The sequence below is a fragment of the Pelmatolapia mariae genome, linkage group LG10_11, assembly GCF_036321145.2.
Source record: "Pelmatolapia mariae isolate MD_Pm_ZW linkage group LG10_11, Pm_UMD_F_2, whole genome shotgun sequence".
NCBI classification, from domain to species: domain Eukaryota; kingdom Metazoa; phylum Chordata; class Actinopteri; order Cichliformes; family Cichlidae; genus Pelmatolapia; species Pelmatolapia mariae.
This window is the reverse complement of record NC_086236.1, coordinates 13,883,786-13,894,552: the sequence shown is the minus strand read 5'-3', so window position 1 is coordinate 13,894,552 and position 10,767 is coordinate 13,883,786. Positions and strand designations below refer to the sequence as shown.

The window sequence follows — 10,767 nt, the reverse complement described above, 5'->3', positions numbered from 1 at the left end:
GTTGGGGGAGGAAGGGAGGAAAGAGAGAGACCAGGGGGACGTGACAGTGTGACAGACAAATCAGGCTTAGAGGGAGGAGAAGAGAGGAAGATCAGGGACTGAAGGGAGAGGGGGAGCAGAGATGGAGGTCAATGCGGGGGAGGAAGTGTGGAGCGGAAAAGAGTTAGGAGACGATGTCATCCGCCAGGGTGCTACATGAGTGTGTTCAGCTCAGCGCCGTCAAAATTCATCAGTGGCCTGGAAAGATGATAAACAGCAGCATTTTGTAATCAGCTTCAAGAAATGTAAGCAGACAGGTGTCAATTTTAACATATATTCTTAGTAGTATAAGCATTTGTTTTTAAAATCTTAATAAATTTGGACTTTTTTGGCTCTTGGTAGGCTTGTCAGTACTTACTATTCAATATTGGCTATTTAACCTAGCGGTGTGGAGGGGGTGGAGCCTATTATAGCTGATATGAGGTAAATGAAGGGGTATACTCTCCCTGGGTCAAAGCTCCATGGGGTCAAGGAGAATTATGTATAATAATTACATCATAATTACTTATAACGGAGCTTGAAGGATTTTAGAATGCATACTCTGTATTATGTTTTTTTCACATATTATTAACTGGAAATAACATTACAGTATAACTTAATCTAAAAAAAGGAGAAGTTAATAACTGAACGCCAGCCCACACTTTCATTGACAGAGGTTAAGAGGCTTGGAGTTTTGTTGGGAGTGGGTAAGATTGACATGATGAGGAGAGGAACAGGTCGACTGCTTTGGAAAAAAAAAAGTTAGAGTGGTAAGTTGGAGATGTTTTGGTTATGTGCCCAATAGGGATAGTGGATATAGAGGACAAAGGATGTTGAATATGAAGAGAGGGAGACCTCAGAGAAGATTCATGGATGCAGTGAGAGAGGTTATGCTGCAAGTGAATATACTAGGGTCAGATAATATGCTATGATGATCCCTAAGGAGATGAAGAAGAAATAGAAGGAGAAGAAGGAGATTCACAAAGTTTTCCAGAAGGAAAGAAGCCAGTATTTTGATTTTAGAAGCAGGGTCCAATCAAGACTTAATGAATTACTGAATGTCTGTTAAAACGGAGTTTGAGCTTTATATAAGTTATTTGTCAAAATTCATTTTTTTCAGTGGAAGTGACATTAATATGCAAGTGAAATAAATACAGTACATAGATTTTGTGAATTCGAGACTGTTAAAGACTGCTTTGATGCCAAAGTTGCTGACAGAATTGCAATATGATGCCTGAAGCATAAACATTTGCTCAAAGGCCATTGCTGACTAAATCAATTCATTTGCTGTGGAAAAATGACCAAATGCACACAAACATGTGCAAATGGATATGCACGAGGTAAAAACTGCATCATGGCTGTTCTCAAACTCCCCTGTTAGCATGTCTTAGCATGTTTTGTCAGTTTTCTACAAAACGAAGATCATGACTCCTCTGATATGTGCTTATTTCTTTCACATTCATATTGACTGTTTTCAAATTTACACTGCACTGTCTTCAGGTTTCACTGCTTGGTGTTCTAGTCTCTGAGGTCCTTGTACATTTTCTTGTTACTAATAGAAGCAGAACTACTACATGTATGTCAGCAGCAGCATTGTTTGCTCTGTTAAGCAGTAGCTTTTGATTGCAGATGCACCAATTTGTTTTTTGGCATGTCAAAATTGTTATTTTCCAGTGGTTGTATTGTTGTGGGTCTCTGAATTATTTCATTCAAATGTTCTTTTGTGCATGTGTATTTGCGTTTGTTTGGCAATGTTTCTCTTGTTTTGTGCTTATCATACAGGATTCAGGAGGAGATGGACAGGCTAAGTAGACCAGACTGTGCAGGCAGACAACAGAGCCAGCCATGATGTTAAGCTGCTTTTTGTTATGCAGGAAAAAAAGATAGATAGCAGAACACACATACAAGAACACACACACACAGAGAGAGAGAGAGAGAGAGCGAGAGAGAGAGCACAAGTGAGAGAGACACAGAGTACAAAAAGCAGCAAACTGCTTGCCTCACTGCTCGCTCTGCAAACCAGTCAAGCATCCTAGTTCAGGGCTTCAGCAGCGCTTCTCTATTGCTGCTTCTGCTGTACCGATGATTGAGGACTCAAACTCATGCCTCAAGCATACAATTTTATGCTATATATTATACATAATATAACATTAGACAATGCGTGGTCGTCTATCCTGCTCCATTAAATGACCGAGTTTACTGTGGTGTACTTTTTCATTGTTGGCTATTTTACAGTTGGGATTAGAAAAGTTTGTGTGGAGGTTTAAATTTCTAAGATCTGTAGCTATAATAATCAACAGTGACAGCTATAATAAATATGAGGAGAGGATTCTTTTGTCATTTCTCTGGCCTTATCCTATGTGCCTATTTTATAAATGTACAGTGATATCCCTCTAAAGTTCATCGTTAGATTTGCAGCGTCATACGGGAGCCACCAGAATCTAGATGCTCGTGTGGCATAGAAGAGTATTCAGATTACATTTTCTTCTCAGTCACTGTGAGATCCATGATCATATTTTGCCTTTTTTTCCTCAGAAGAAAACTAATCCAAGATTTTACCACTCACCAACATTTTCAAGGAGTAGAAGAAGAGAGTGAATTTCATGAGTTTTATGTCAGTGAACTCACACAGAGAGAAGTAATATCTGAACAAAGGGGCATGCACAGAGAGCACTATGAGTTCTCCCTATAGGAATATGGAAATCTATGACAGGTTGAAGCACTGAGTTAGACTGAATACACTGAGTGCAGAGTCACAGCCACAGGCTGTCTACGCCATTATTAGTCCAATTATCATGCTGGATGGGAAAGGGGGAAGAGAGATTGGGAAAGACAGCAAAGATGAAAAACAAATGTGACACCTCGGGGAATTCATTTGCAAAAATTGCATAATCATAACTACATTTCCAGAACTTTGCAGACTTGTTATGGTACATTATGCACAACAATAGGAAGAGAAATGTAAAAAGGTATGAGGAGTTCATGACTAAGTTAATTATTTTCTGACATTTAATTTCCCATTCATTGTCCAACGCTTCCTCGTACATGGATCTCTTCATCAGGAGCCAGTTGCACCATCTGCTCACTTAACTTAACCTACTGCACCTACTCTGGAGGCATGGTAACAAGTTTTGTAATGAAAACACGGTACATTTGCTGGGTTCTTATTTCATTTAACTAACACAGAAAACATCAAATTCATATAAGCATTAATTAAAAACTGAAAAGCATTTTCTTTTTAAAGATGTGAGGAGTTGCAGTTGTGTTTATGTCTATATATGAGCATGTGAGACTTAAAAATGTAAGCCTGAAAAAAAGAGTCTCTTTCAGTCATGAATCAGATTTTAGAAATCATTTTACACACAGCTTTAGTGATGGGTTAATAAACAGTGGATGCAGCCAATCCGTGTGTGTCACTTGTCTAAAAATATCTCAAAAATACACTTCAACACATGGGTGTGAGCTTATTCACCACCTGCCATGCCTGCCGTGATGGAAACTGGAAATTGATGAGACATACTAAAAAAAAAAGAAGTTTTTTTTTTAGAATTTGCACAACGCATTTTTCTTTTTAAAGTTTCCTGATAATGTACAGCACGGTTCTGGTTTTTCAAACCCTCCATTTGGTGGTGCACAGCCTCATTTTAATTCTTAGCTTTTTGTGAAGCCATTGTGTTTATATTGGATTAATAATTGTCTGTTTACTTGATTTCACTCCAAAGTAAATTCCCTCTACTCAAGTGACATCTGCCATGGCCATCTCTCTCTTTGCTGTACAGCCAGATCCTCTTGAAATGAAGGGCTGCTCCAAAGTAGTGACAAGTATTAGATGAAGCCTGATGCAGTCACATGCTGCCTCAATTTCCTTTGCTCCTTTAGTTATTTTTGGTACCAAGGGAATAAACAACAAAACTCTTGTATCTCCACACAGCTTCCAACAAGGCATTCAACTGAAAACATCCTACCTTCTATCTATCTATCTATCTATCTATCTATCTATCTATCTATCTATCTATCTATCTATCTATCTATCTATCTATCTATCTATCTATCTATCTATCTATCTATCTATCTATCTATCTATCTATCTATCTATCTATCTATCTATCTGTCTGTCTCTCTCTCTCGGGACAGAGATCCTCTCTAATATAAAAGGTTTGCATGATGCATTGAACATTGGTAATTAGGTAATTGTAATAAAAATATAAAAGTATAAAATATGAACTGTTAGTTCTTTGTTACCAAATAAAAATGGGGGGGAATGAAAGTGTATTACAGTTTTTCTCAGTTGCTTTGGTGCTTTTCTCACATCACTATTAACATTTGCACAGCAGTTAGTGTATTTCTCAAAACAATTGGTGCAAACTGCAAAATCTACTGGATAACCTGCAAAAGCAGGTCACTTGCTCAAAATCGATAATCCATTCCTCAAAAGCAAGTATTCATGTCAATAAAACTGCCAGTGTCATCAAAATGAGAAGTCTTGACATCATCTTGACGAACAAGATAGTCAAATGGCTTTGTCATGTTTCCATTATGACAGTTCACAGTATTCTCTCAGTGTTTTCCAATGCAAAAAAAGGTCAGAATTCGGTGACACTACCTGAAAATGCTCAAGACAGCACTATACACTTTTTGTACAGTAAAATTACAGTAATGTACACTAAACATGAGATATTATGAGATGTTGGATTACTGTCCAATACTATGCATACCTGTTGTCCCTACGAAATGTTGGAATGATTGAATTCACAGTGGTTCTTCCAAGATTTGGTTGCACCCTCCGACCAGCCTCATCCATTGTGAGGCCGTGATTGACAACATGGTCAACAAGTGTTGCCCTAATTTCATTATGGATCTGCCTATGTATCTGCCGTCTTCTCCCTCTTCCCCTGTTTTGTCCCCCCTCATCCTCACCCCTCTTCCACGATGCTGACCTTCCATTTCTGTGTCACAGAATTGTAGAAATGGTACACACTATGTCCTGCTCGTTTCATATATGCTTTCCAATTGAGGGTTCATGGGATCGATCCATGAGTGACTGTGAACAAGTGGCTTGTCATTGGTTACAACTAATACTTCACACACCTCCTTGTCAGTGAAAGCTGAAGTTCACCTGAGAGAAATTGTTCAATTTCGGGGACATTTCCAGGAAAAAAAAAGAAAAAAAAAGGTATAACATTTGCTAGACAGCATTTGAAAACTAATTCACCAATTTTGTATGTAATGACTCAAGCAATGAAATAAAGACTATTAGTTTTATTGGGAACGACTATTCAGCATCCAAAAGTATAGTTCATTTTGACTGACATGATATAAGTAAATGATAATGTTGTCGACGGCAGAGAATTGTATGAAAGCAACTGATACATGTCCAAGAGCATTTGCAATTTGTTCAGAGGAAGGAGAAATTGCTACTACGATGTGTACAAATGACTAAATGTTGTGGAGGTTGCACTAATTGTTTTGAGAATTTTCATTCTGATCTGAGAAAAGCACCAAAGCGACTGAGAAAAACTGTATTTACTATGTAGATGGTTTAAAATCAAGTGACCTCAGTCAGTTTGAATTCTTTCAGTCTCTAGTGTCCTTGTCATATTCTGCAGATTATATACAACTTCAACTTCAATCACAATGTCTGCCTTTCTATGGGATGTACCAACAACATTATGTCCAGGTTTCTTGTGGGCTTTGGTATGAGGTCATTCTATGTGACTTTACCAGATAAGTTCGTCAAACTATTCTGTCTCATCATGATTTGGAAAAAGTCACCTATGCCTCTATTACAGTTTCTTAGACCTTGGTCTCCCCCGTCCCCCATGTTTGGTGTATTTGCAAATGGTGCAGAATACAAGCAAAAGACTACTCATTGGTACTGGAAAATAGAAGCACATCACTCGTATCCTGGCTTCTCTGCACTCAACTCAATATTCTCAATATTTTACTAATTGTTTTTAAGGCTCTTAACAGGCAGGCTCTAACATATACCACCAACCCCATTTGTTTACATTCTGCCCCCAGTCTCTCAGCTCCACTGGGAAAGTTACATGCCCCAAGGTCACACATCAAATAAAAAGTTCCCTCCATGTTCCCTCAGTGCTGCCTCCATCTCTGCTTTTAAGTCTAGGCTCAACACCCACCGTTATTCCCTGTCCTTTCCAGCCCACTAATCTCCCATTTGTTGTTATGTCTGTAACTCTACTTTTCCTTTGCTGTTCTCTGGTTGTTGCTGTCAGTATGTGTCTGACAGCTGGTGAAGGTCTCTTAATCTGTGTCTCATGTATTTATCTATAATATTTTCATATTTCTATGTCTATCTATCTATCTATCTATCTATCTATCTATCTATCTATCTATCTATCTATCTATCTATCTATCTAATCAGTCGATGTAAGGTTTCTGTCACAGCTGCACTAAATCAACAGTGTTGCTAATAACCAAAATAATTTTGTTCATGTTTCTGTAATGTTAACTATATTAGTATGTGCAGTCACTTTAATCGAAATGATATTTTTAATACTGACACGTAATTATTGTCATCCATTAATTTTCAAATTTACTGCTTTACAAGCTGAAAAAAAGCAATAAAGCACATTAACATTTTTGATCAAGATGCCAAATTACAGTTATTTATTTGTATTCCTGAACAGAATAATTAGTTGTTTTTTTGTGGTTGAGTGTTATGCTTGAATAATTTCTGATTTCTCAGAGAAGTCCGGTGTGCCAAAACATCAGTTTAAGTATTAAGTTTTTGACAGATTTGTGAAATATTTGTGTTTTCTGTAAATGAGTTATTCCTAAACACCATAGTTCCTACTACTATGTACCACATTTTGTTCAGTAAAAAGGTGTCTTGAATCGTGCTTTATGATAAATTTTACTTACATATTAACTTAGTTACTTAGGACTTTAGCTAGACAACCTGAAAAGGTCCCACTGGGCTGGTTCTGTCAGCCAAGGCTGATTTATCAGTGACACATAATTCTATTGGTGGTTATTTTTTTATGTAAGTTGATTCTTAGCCTTCACATCAAAAGGTTTGTTTAAAAAACAAAACAACTTGTAACAATTACTCAAAATACTTCTGTATTTTTAGCCATGCTAGCGACAGTGTTCTGTCAGATGTTGCATCATTTGAGTGAGTTGATGTAGCTTAAGTAAAAAAGCCAGTATTTTATATTAATATTTAAAATAAAATAGTAAAAAGTGCAAAATTAATCACAGCCCCATCTGTGCTTTTAACATTAACACACTAAACTGAGATGGTGACAAATAAATGGTGATGATTTATAATAAATCTTTGTTCGCAGCACTTCTCTCTATAAGTATAGTCTCAAAGGCGTCTAAATATATTTGAACCTTTGTACTTTAATTCTTTCCCTCTTCCACTTGAACTAACTTGTCTTGAATTCTGCTTGTGGGCACCACCTCAAGCCACCTTCAATTATTTTCTGGACAATGTAATCAAATAGGCCTTGCAGCAAAATACAAAGCATAGTACGAGTGGAATGCTTATTCTTGGCCATGATTTCCCTGCCGCTGTCCTGAATCTCATTGTGGCTGGGATTGCAGTTGGCAGAGACAGCCATGCATCATTTCTGAGACTTTTTTTTTCTTCCTGAAGATGAAATTAGAGTGGGGTGGAGAGGTCACAGGAGGAGGCCTTTGAAACATCCCAGACATGCGTTTCTGCATGAGCATAAGCTTTTATGAGAGCTGCACACACCATCATCACCAGCGAACAGCTAATTAAAACGAGATAGAAAATCAGTCCCAGTGAAATATTAAATATTAATTTCAGTGTTACTTGCAACATTTATCATTTGATAGACACTGTAATTAAGATAATGAAGTTTAAATGCATAAGTAGTTCTATTTAAAGCATTGCTGCTGTGGAAGAGATTTTTTTTTAAATGGCAGCTTAATTAAATTAAGTGTTAAAGGTTTATGCGTTGTCATCAAGTCTTTTTGTAAACTTGGACCACTAGCTCTCATGAGTTTTTTTTTTTTTAAAAAGTGATTCTTACAATATACACTTGCCTTTATTACTGTTAGGCTAAAAATTGTGGTGTGAAGTTATCAACCAGGGGTTTTTCCTGATCTACTCAATGACATTCATCAAAAAAAAAAAAGAAAAGAAGAAAACAAGAAGTTGTTCACACAGTAATTTTAGTTGTACTAGACAACATGTTATATCATCTGCAAATCGTAAATGTTATCTCTTTCTACAGTGAACATATGATAATTGTATTCCATTCAGTTAACACAGAAGAAACCATCCCAGTCTATTGTCTGGGGTCCATTTTTTCTTTCTTTTTGCCTGTAACCTTCAGAAAAGATGTGACATTAGTGTGTTGGGAAATGTCTGAAGATAAATACAGTCTTTCAAATTCATCTGTAGCTTCATCACTCCTCCTTTATCTCTTCTTGGTTCCCCCCTCATAGTCCCATCCATCTCTAATTTCAGCCTTTCAATTCTTTTAATTTCTGTCCTTTTCTCTTCCTCCTCCGATGCTCCTGCTCGCTCCTGCCTGTTAGTCTGCTAAGGGCAGAGCAGTAGAGTTAAAATGTGAGGTTGGTACTGAAACGGGTAGATAAAGAGAGTGAGGCTGTAGAATATAAGTGGTTTCATTAAAAATGGCAAAGCGCCTGTCCTTTTTTTTCATAGTTATATACTCCTTAAATGTCACTAATTCCACCTTGCCCAAACCGTTTGCCTTCACGATAATGACCAGGGTGGAGAAATTTCAGCGAGCGTTTGTTACTGATCTCTCTTCTATTGTTGCTTGAAAATAGGTGCAGCTCGTGTGAGAGTCAGTCAATACCATCCCCCTTGGGAGGGTGTCAGAAAAAGAAAAAATAATGAGTATGTCTCCTGTGAGTGAGTTTTTCACCTCGCTCTCTTGTTTTTTTTTTTGTCATTTTATTGTTGCACTTACATCTGGAGAGACAAAGATGAGGAAACTTTGAGGGTACACAAAAAAGGGTTGCAAGGACATATGCTGCCCTCAGGCCCTGAAAGTGAGACTTGTCTAGTAAAACACACCAACTTCCTTTGGGTGCTCTTGGATTCTTGGGGGTTGGGGGTGTGGATAATCAAACTTAGCCCACACATGATAACTTAAATACAAAGTGTCTATGATTGATGTAGCGTAAGGTAAGATGTGGTACAATAGCTGCGCAGGGTTTGAGGCATAAACAACTGAGACGAGGCCATTAAATGTACACAGGGTGTGACAGACCAGAATTAGATTAAAAGATCTGGAGAGGAACAACAAGCATTCATTTTAATAATAATTGATTTGTTGGTGCAATACAAGTTATAGTTGTAGTTCTAATTTACAAATCCAAATTTAGTACATAGATGTTGCATCAGGCCATCTGGGTGGCTGGACCTCCATTTGGATTTAAATTTGTGCTTCATTGAAGCTTCTTTTATTCACTTGAGTCCAAGTGCATTATCACCAGTACAGTAAAAACAAAATTGTTATTTCCCAGTTTTGATCACTGTCTTTAGAGCACTAAAAATGAATTAGGTGACTTATAGATAGAGACCACGCATTGTACCTGAGTGATGAAGCTCATACCGAATATTGTATCGGGGGAGCTTTAATGGGGATAATAGAATATACATGAACTGTTAATGTGGAGACACAGAGATACGCATTTACAGTGGCAATCATTTAAACCGAAAGCAGCAAGAATCCTGGCACATTAAATGATTCCTTCATTGCGATGCACCCAAAACAATTTCACGCCTGAGTAGGCATACTTGCTTGTTCTGCAGTCTGATTAAGCTGACTCTCGGTCACGGAAGAGACAAGGGAGGGTCTCTGTGTGATCTGAATGCTCTCACCCCCTACTTTTAGACCATCCATTCCCTCTCGATTTAATAACAGTCATCTGTAAGGATAATTGTGAGATTGATCTCGACATGCATGGGGTAAATGAGATCCATTTGTTAGATTAGTGTTTGTTCTGTAAAATCGCTTCTTGAAGATGCAGGGAAAAAGTTGCCACTGCCGTCAGCAGTTTCAAACTTTGAATAAGAAAACTGTGTAAACAGAGCAATTCAAATAGCTATCGGTATATTCCAGATCCATTGTTTACATAGGACTTACACAGGTTTTTGGAAAATAGATGCACATACTCACTGACACACAGATACACACAAGGTCCCACACATGATACCAGGATATGACCTACAACTGACTAAGCAGAGGGGATGCAGAATTTCCTTTTAGTACCTCCACTCAAAATTGTGGCTGAAATCTTAAATTACTCTTTATATTTGTGGATAAAGCTTAAATGAATGCTGATCACACTCAGTTAGTCCTAATAATAGTCTGATGGGCCAATTATGGAAAAGATGAAGAACACAATTAGAGATATGAGTGACCCCTTTATATGATGAGATCATTTGAAAAACAGAAAAACATTGTTTATCAAAGGCATTAGAGAGGCATCAAATATCAGTCTTGTACATAGTGTAAAATTCAGTTTCTCCTGGAAAGCAGTGTATTCCTTTGCTCATATTAAAGACCCTCTTAGAAAGGCTTAAACTTGAGAAAGTGTGGCTCCATTTGGTGGACAGTTTAACATAATACTGTTTTGGATTTGATATAATATCTATTAAAAGGAAAACTTCCACAGCACTGCTTAATTGGGCAAGTTGTGAACATTTTTTAGGGCTCTGTGCTGTCCTGTGAAAAACTAACTCTACCCATGGTTCAGTAGCTTGTAGAACAA

General features: G+C 37.5%; 1 protein-coding gene across 1 annotated transcript in view; it reads left to right on the top strand.

Annotated features, from left to right (window-relative positions):
* The first annotated feature begins 261 nt into the window (after positions 1-261).
* The window catches only part of LOC134636715 (glutaredoxin domain-containing cysteine-rich protein 2), a 31,166-nt gene continuing 20,660 nt past the window's right edge, over positions 262-10,767 (top strand). Inside the window, exon 1 of the mRNA XM_063486835.1 lies at positions 262-284. The gene's annotated coding sequence lies outside the window, so the exon portion shown is untranslated. The remainder of the gene's footprint in view (positions 285-10,767) is intronic.